This window comes from Megalopta genalis, unplaced genomic scaffold (assembly GCF_051020955.1).
Source record: "Megalopta genalis isolate 19385.01 unplaced genomic scaffold, iyMegGena1_principal scaffold0129, whole genome shotgun sequence".
NCBI classification, from domain to species: Eukaryota; Metazoa; Arthropoda; class Insecta; order Hymenoptera; family Halictidae; genus Megalopta; species Megalopta genalis.
This window is the reverse complement of record NW_027476198.1, coordinates 278,424-287,500: the sequence shown is the minus strand read 5'-3', so window position 1 is coordinate 287,500 and position 9,077 is coordinate 278,424.

Below are 9,077 nucleotides of genomic sequence, written 5' to 3'. Positions count from 1 at the left end.
CTGATCTGGGCAAAATCGGCAAGCCGAGGAAGAACGGACAGGACACATGCTGGACTGGCGAGAAAGCGTGTTCTTCCGCTCGCGCTAGGCATTTCGATTTCTGACACCTCTTGATTTAAAAAATCAGTTTTTTGATAGTTTTCTCTCTCCACTGGGCTATTCATTTTAGCCACAGTTTTCAATTGGTACGATTTGCTTCCAAATCTTACAGATGCATTTTAAAAAATTTTTCCATCGCTCGGACAGAAGAGTCGATTGCTCAGTGAGTACGAGTATACATACAAAGTGCATACGGGTAACCAACCCCGTAGGGCTTGCCACATATGGGCCATTCGGTCAAAGACACCGACCCGTGGCCACGCTGTGTGGAGAAAAGTCCGTAACGTAAACGGCACGAAACAGTCAGGACCGAAGCCCCGAAGGAGCTCTGAGACAGCTTCTCGACCGAGATCGTAGAATTGGCCCAAAACCCGCTCTGCTCCGTCCGCCTCGCACGGACCGCGTATCTCTTATAGATACCGAACGGCCGGCAAGGACGCCGGCGCCGCCGGCCGAATAGCACGCGCGCTTATGAGTGTAAACCGCCGCGGCAACAGACCGCCCGGCCGTGCTGTTGTAACATAGCGCGTGAACGAACGAAAAAAATTTTTATAGTAAACATTAAAATAAATTACACTACCGTAAACTAGACAAAAAATTACACATTTTTTCCCAATATGAAAATTTTCACAAACTTTTTAAAGTCCCATCGCATCGAGTAAACTTTTTTAATAACGCGTCCGCACGATTCTAAATGCTTAATCCATATGTGAAATCGTTCACTGATCACGAATATCGTATTTAAAAAAATTACAAAAATTTATTTTTCAAAATAATCAAAAAAAACCGAAAAATCACAAGAGTAAAGTACCATTATTTTAAACAACATGTCGTTCTAAATGCTTAATCCCTATGTAAAAAAGTTATTTAAGCAAGAATATGTAATTGAAAAAAATTAGAAAAATTTATTTTAGCCGTAAATCGAAAATAATGGGGACACCGGAGCTGTTCGAAGCGCCGAGACGCGCCGCGTACGGCCGAATATTTTCTAAGTCCCAACGTACCGATCAAGAGTAAAGTACCATTTTCCTACATTAGATTTCGTTCTAAATGCTTAATCCCTATGTAAAAACGTTAGTTAAGCAAGAATATCGTATTTTTAAAAAAATCTAATGATACGATTTTCCAGAAAATTGAAAAAACCGAAAAATGTCAAGAGTAAAGTGCCATTTTCTGACATTAGATTTCGTTCTAAATGCTTAATCCCTATGTAGAAACGTTAGTTAAGCAAGAATATCGTATTTTTAAAAAAATCTAATGATAGGATTTTTCAGAAAATTGAAAAAACCGTAAAATGTCAAGAGTAAAGTGCCCTTATTTTAAACAATGTATCGTTCTAAATGCTTAATCCCTATGTAAAAAAGTTATTTTAGCAGGAATATGTTATTGAAAAAAATTAGAAAAATTTATTTTAGCCGTAAATCGAAAATAATGGGGACACCGGAGCTGTTCGAAGCGCCGAGCGCGCCGCGTACGCCCGAATATTTTCAAAGTCCCAACGTACCGATCAAGAGTAAAGTACCATTTTCCTACATTAGATTTCGTTCTAAATGCTTAATCCCTATGTAAAAACGTTAGTTAAGCAAGAATATCGTATTTTAAAAAAAATCTAATGATAGGATTTTCCAGAAAATTGAAAAAACCGAAAAATGTCAAGAGTAAAGTGCCATTTTCTGACATTAGATTTCGTTCTAAATGCTTAATCCCTATGTAGAAAGGTTAGTTAAGCAAGATTATCGTATTTTTAAAAAAATCTAATGATAGGATTTTTCAGAAAATTGAAAAAACCGTAAAATGTCAAGAGTAAAGTGCCCTTATTTTAAACATTATATCGTTCTAAATGCTTAATCCCTATGTAAAAAAGTTATCTAAGCAAGAATATGTTATTGAATAAAATGAGAAAAATTTATTTTAGCCGTAAATCGAAAATAATGGGTCGAGCGAATCGGTCGATTGCGCCGAGACGCGCTATGATGCAACAGACGAGCGATTGGAACGCCCGAATATTTTCAAAGTCCCAACGTACCGATCAAGAGTAAAGTACCATTTTCCTACATTAGATTTCGTTCTAAATGCTTAATCCCTATGTAAAAACGTTAGTTAAGCAAGAATATCGTATTTTTAAAAAAATCTAATGATAGGATTTTCCAGAAAATTGAAAAAACCGAAAAATGTCAAGAGTAAAGTGCCATTTTCTGACATTAGATTTCGTTCTAAATGCTTAATCCCTATGTAGAAACGTTAGTTAAGCAAGAATATCGTATTTTTAAAAAAATCTAATGATAGGATTTTTCAGAAAATTGAAAAAACCGTAAAATGTCAAGAGTAAAGTGCCCTTACTTTAAACAACGCATCGTTCTAAATGCTTAATCCCTATGTAAAAAAGTTATTTAAGCAGGAATATGTTATTGAAAAAAATTAGAAAAATTTATTTTAGCCGTAAATCGAAAATAATGGATCGAGCGAATCGGTCGATTGCGCCGAGACGCGCTATGATGCAACAGACGAGCGATTGGAACCCCCGAATATTTTCAAAGTCCCAACGTACCGATCAAGAGTAAAGTACCATTTTCCTACATTAGATTTCGTTCTAAATGCTTAATCCCTATGTAAAAACGTTAGTTAAGCAAGAATATCGTATTTTTAAAAAAATCTAATGATACGATTTTCCAGAAAATTGAAAAAACCGAAAAATGTCAAGAGTAAAGTGCCATTTTCTGACATTAGATTTCGTTCTAAATGCTTAATCCCTATGTAGAAACGTTAGTTAAGCAAGAATATCGTATTTTTAAAAAAATCTAATGATAGGATTTTTCAGAAAATTGAAAAAACCGTAAAATGTCAAGAGTAAAGTGCCCTTACTTTAAACAATGTATCGTTCTAAATGCTTAATCCCTATGTAAAAAAGTTATTTAAGCAGGAATATGTTATTGAAAAAAATTAGAAAAATTTATTTTAGCCGTAAATCGAAAATAATGGATCGAGCGAATCGGTCGATTGCGCCGAGACGCGCTATGATGCAACAGACGAGCGATTGGAACCCCCGAATATTTTCAAAGTCCCAACGTACCGATCAAGAGTAAAGTACCATTTTCCTACATTAGATTTCGTACTAAATGCTTAATCCCTATGTAAAAACGTTAGTTAAGCAAGAATATCGTATTTTAAAAAAAATCTAATGATAGGATTTTCCAGAAAATTGAAAAAACCGAAAAATGTCAAGAGTAAAGTGCCATTTTCTGACATTAGATTTCGTTCTAAATGCTTAATCCCTATGTAGAAAGGTTAGTTAAGCAAGATTATCGTATTTTTAAAAAAATCTAATGATAGGATTTTTCAGAAAATTGAAAAAACCGTAAAATGTCAAGAGTAAAGTGCCCTTATTTTAAACATTATATCGTTCTAAATGCTTAATCCCTATGTAAAAAAGTTATCTAAGCAAGAATATGTTATTGAATAAAATGAGAAAAATTTATTTTAGCCGTAAATCGAAAATAATGGATCGAGCGAATCGGTCGATTGCGCCGAGACGCGCTATGATGCAACAGACGAGCGATTGGAACCCCCGAATATTTTCAAAGTCCCAACGTACCGATCAAGAGTAAAGTACCATTTTCCTACATTAGATTTCGTTCTAAATGCTTAATCCCTATGTAAAAACGTTAGTTAAGCAAGAATATCGTATTTTTAAAAAAATCTAATGATACGATTTTCCAGAAAATTGAAAAAACCGAAAAATGTCAAGAGTAAAGTGCCATTTTCTGACATTAGATTTCGTTCTAAATGCTTAATCCCTATGTAGAAACGTTAGTTAAGCAAGAATATCGTATTTTTAAAAAAATCTAATGATAGGATTTTTCAGAAAATTGAAAAAACCGTAAAATGTCAAGAGTAAAGTGCCCTTACTTTAAACAATGTATCGTTCTAAATGCTTAATCCCTATGTAAAAAAGTTATTTAAGCAGGAATATGTTATTGAAAAAAATTAGAAAAATTTATTTTAGCCGTAAATCGAAAATAATGGATCGAGCGAATCGGTCGATTGCGCCGAGACGCGCTATGATGCAACAGACGAGCGATTGGAACCCCCGAATATTTTCAAAGTCCCAACGTACCGATCAAGAGTAAAGTACCATTTTCCTACATTAGATTTCGTTCTAAATGCTTAATCCCTATGTAAAAACGTTAGTTAAGCAAGAATATCGTATTTTTAAAAAAATCTAATGATACGATTTTCCAGAAAATTGAAAAAACCGAAAAATGTCAAGAGTAAAGTGCCATTTTCTGACATTAGATTTCGTTCTAAATGTTTAATCCCTATGTAGAAAGGTTAGTTAAGCAAGATTATCGTATTTTTAAAAAAATCTAATGATAGGATTTTTCAGAAAATTGAAAAAACCGTAAAATGTCAAGAGTAAAGTGCCCTTATTTTAAACATTATATCGTTCTAAATGCTTAATCCCTATGTAAAAAAGTTATCTAAGCAAGAATATGTTATTGAATAAAATGAGAAAAATTTATTTTAGCCGTAAATCGAAAATAATGGGTCGAGCGAATCGGTCGATTGCGCCGAGACGCGCTATGATGCAACAGACGAGCGATTGGAACGCCCGAATATTTTCAAAGTCCCAACGTACCGATCAAGAGTAAAGTACCATTTTCCTACATTAGATTTCGTTCTAAATGCTTAATCCCTATGTAAAAACGTTAGTTAAGCAAGAATATCGTATTTTTAAAAAAATCTAATGATAGGATTTTCCAGAAAATTGAAAAAACCGAAAAATGTCAAGAGTAAAGTGCCATTTTCTGACATTAGATTTCGTTCTAAATGCTTAATCCCTATGTAGAAACGTTAGTTAAGCAAGAATATCGTATTTTTAAAAAAATCTAATGATAGGATTTTTCAGAAAATTGAAAAAACCGTAAAATGTCAAGAGTAAAGTGCCCTTACTTTAAACAATGCATCGTTCTAAATGCTTAATCCCTATGTAAAAAAGTTATTTAAGCAGGAATATGTTATTGAAAAAAATTAGAAAAATTTATTTTAGCCGTAAATCGAAAATAATGGATCGAGCGAATCGGTCGATTGCGCCGAGACGCGCTATGATGCAACAGACGAGCGATTGGAACCCCCGAATATTTTCAAAGTCCCAACGTACCGATCAAGAGTAAAGTACCATTTTCCTACATTAGATTTCGTTCTAAATGCTTAATCCCTATGTAAAAACGTTAGTTAAGCAAGAATATCGTATTTTTAAAAAAATCTAATGATACGATTTTCCAGAAAATTGAAAAAACCGAAAAATGTCAAGAGTAAAGTGCCATTTTCTGACATTAGATTTCGTTCTAAATGCTTAATCCCTATGTAGAAACGTTAGTTAAGCAAGAATATCGTATTTTTAAAAAAATCTAATGATAGGATTTTTCAGAAAATTGAAAAAACCGTAAAATGTCAAGAGTAAAGTGCCCTTACTTTAAACAATGTATCGTTCTAAATGCTTAATCCCTATGTAAAAAAGTTATTTAAGCAGGAATATGTTATTGAAAAAAATTAGAAAAATTTATTTTAGCCGTAAATCGAAAATAATGGATCGAGCGAATCGGTCGATTGCGCCGAGACGCGCTATGATGCAACAGACGAGCGATTGGAACCCCCGAATATTTTCAAAGTCCCAACGTACCGATCAAGAGTAAAGTACCATTTTCCTACATTAGATTTCGTTCTAAATGCTTAATCCCTATGTAAAAACGTTAGTTAAGCAAGAATATCGTATTTTTAAAAAAATCTAATGATACGATTTTCCAGAAAATTGAAAAAACCGAAAAATGTCAAGAGTAAAGTGCCATTTTCTGACATTAGATTTCGTTCTAAATGCTTAATCCCTATGTAGAAACGTTAGTTAAGCAAGAATATCGTATTTTTAAAAAAATCTAATGATAGGATTTTTCAGAAAATTGAAAAAACCGTAAAATGTCAAGAGTAAAGTGCCCTTACTTTAAACAATGTATCGTTCTAAATGCTTAATCCCTATGTAAAAAAGTTATTTAAGCAGGAATATGTTATTGAAAAAAATTAGAAAAATTTATTTTAGCCGTAAATCGAAAATAATGGGGACACCGGAGCTGTTCGAAGCGCCGAGCGCGCCGCGTACGCCCGAATATTTTCAAAGTCCCAACGTACCGATCAAGAGTAAAGTACCATTTTCCTACATTAGATTTCGTTCTAAATGCTTAATCCCTATGTAAAAACGTTAGTTAAGCAAGAATATCGTATTTTTAAAAAAATCTAATGATAGGATTTTCCAGAAAATTGAAAAAACCGAAAAATGTCAAGAGTAAAGTGCCATTTTCTGACATTAGATTTCGTTCTAAATGCTTAATCCCTATGTAGAAACGTTAGTTAAGCAAGAATATCGTATTTTTAAAAAAATCTAATGATAGGATTTTTCAGAAGATTGAAAAAACCGTAAAATGTCAAGAGTAAAGTGCCCTTATTTTAAACAATGTATCGTTCTAAATGCTTAATCCCTATGTAAAAAAGTTATTTAAGCAGGAATGTGTTATTGAAAAAAATTAGAAAAATTTATTTTAGCCGTAAATCGAAAATAATGGATCGAGCGAATCGGTCGATTGCGCCGAGACGCGCTATGATGCAACAGACGAGCGATTGGAACGCCCGAATATTTTCAAAGTCCCAACGTACCGATCAAGAGTAAAGTACCATTTTCCTACATTAGATTTCGTTCTAAATGCTTAATCCCTATGTAAAAACGTTAGTTAAGCAAGAATATCGTATTTTAAAAAAAATCTAATGATAGGATTTTCCAGAAAAATGAAAAAACCGAAAAATGTCAAGAGTAAAGTGCCATTTTCTGACATTAGATTTCGTTCTAAATGCTTAATCCCTATGTAGAAACGTTAGTTAAGCAAGAATATCGTATTTTTAAAAAAATCTAATGATAGGATTTCCCAGAAAATTGGAAAAACCCAAAAATGTCAAGAGTAAAGTGCCATTTTCTGACATTAGATTTCGTTCTAAATGCTTAATCCCTATGTAGAAACGTTAGTTAAGCAAGAATATCGTATTTTTAAAAAAATCTAATGATAGGATTTTTCAGAAGATTGAAAAAACCGTAAAATGTCAAGAGTAAAGTGCCCTTATTTTAAACAATGTATCGTTCTAAATGCTTAATCCCTATGTAAAAAAGTTATTTAAGCAGGAATATGTTATTGAAAAAAATTAGAAAAATTTATTTTAGCCGTAAATCGAAAATAATGGATCGAGCGAATCGGTCGATTGCGCCGAGACGCGCTATGATGCAACAGACGAGCGATTGGAACGCCCGAATATTTTCAAAGTCCCAACGTACCGATCAAGAGTAAAGTACCATTTTCCTACATTAGATTTCGTTCTAAATGCTTAATCCCTATGTAAAAACGTTAGTTAAGCAAGAATATCGTATTTTTAAAAAAATCTAATGATAGGATTTTCCAGAAAATTGAAAAAACCGAAAAATGTCAAGAGTAAAGTGCCATTTTCTGACATTAGATTTCGTTCTAAATGCTTAATCCCTATGTAGAAACGTTAGTTAAGCAAGAATATCGTATTTTTAAAAAAATCTAATGATAGGATTTTTCAGAAGATTGAAAAAACCGTAAAATGTCAAGAGTAAAGTGCCCTTATTTTAAACAATGTATCGTTCTAAATGCTTAATCCCTATGTAAAAAAGTTATTTAAGCAGGAATATGTTATTGAAAAAAATTAGAAAAATTTATTTTAGCCGTAAATCGAAAATAATGGATCGAGCGAATCGGTCGATTGCGCCGAGACGCGCTATGATGCAACAGACGAGCGATTGGAACGCCCGAATATTTTCAAAGTCCCAACGTACCGATCAAGAGTAAAGTACCATTTTCCTACATTAGATTTCGTTCAAAATGCTTAATCCCTATGTAAAAACGTTAGTTAAGCAAGAATATCGTATTTTAAAAAAAATCTAATGATAGGATTTTCCAGAAAAATGAAAAACCCGAAAAATGTCAAGAGTAAAGTGCCATTTTCTGACATTAGATTTCGTTCTAAATGCTTAATCCCTATGTAGAAACGTTAGTTAAGCAAGAATATCGTATTTTTAAAAAAATCTAATGATAGGATTTTTCAGAAAATTGAAAAAACCGTAAAATGTCAAGAGTAAAGTGCCCTTATTTTAAACAATGTATCGTTCTAAATGCTTAATCCCTATGTAAAAAAGTTATTTAAGCAGGAATATGTTATTGAAAAAAATTAGAAAAATTTATTTTAGCCGTAAATCGAAAATAATGGATCGAGCGAATCGGTCGATTGCGCCGAGACGCGCTATGATGCAACAGACGAGCGATTGGAACGCCCGAATATTTTCAAAGTCCCAACGTACCGATCAAGAGTAAAGTACCATTTTCCTACATTAGATTTCGTTCTAAATGCTTAATCCCTATGTAGAAACGTTAGTTAAGCAAGAATATCGTATTTTTAAAAAAATCTAATGATAGGATTTTCCAGAAAATTGAAAAAACCGAAAAATGTCAAGAGTAAAGTGCCATTTTCTGACATTAGATTTCGTTCTAAATGCTTAATCCCTATGTAGAAACGTTAGTTAAGCAAGAATATCGTATTTTTAAAAAAAATCTAATGATAGGATTTTTCAGAAAATTGAAAAAACCGTAAAATGTCAAGAGTAAAGTGCCCTTATTTTAAACAATGTATCGTTCTAAATGCTTAATCCCTATGTAAAAAAGTTATTTAAGCAGGAATATGTTATTGAAAAAAATTAGAAAAATTTATTTTAGCCGTAAATCGAAAATAATGGATCGAGCGAATCGGTCGATTGCGCCGAGACGCGCTATGATGCAACAGACGAGCGATTGGAACCCCCGAATATTTTCAAAGTCCCAACGTACCGATCAAGAGTAAAGTACCATTTTCCTACATTAGATTTCGTT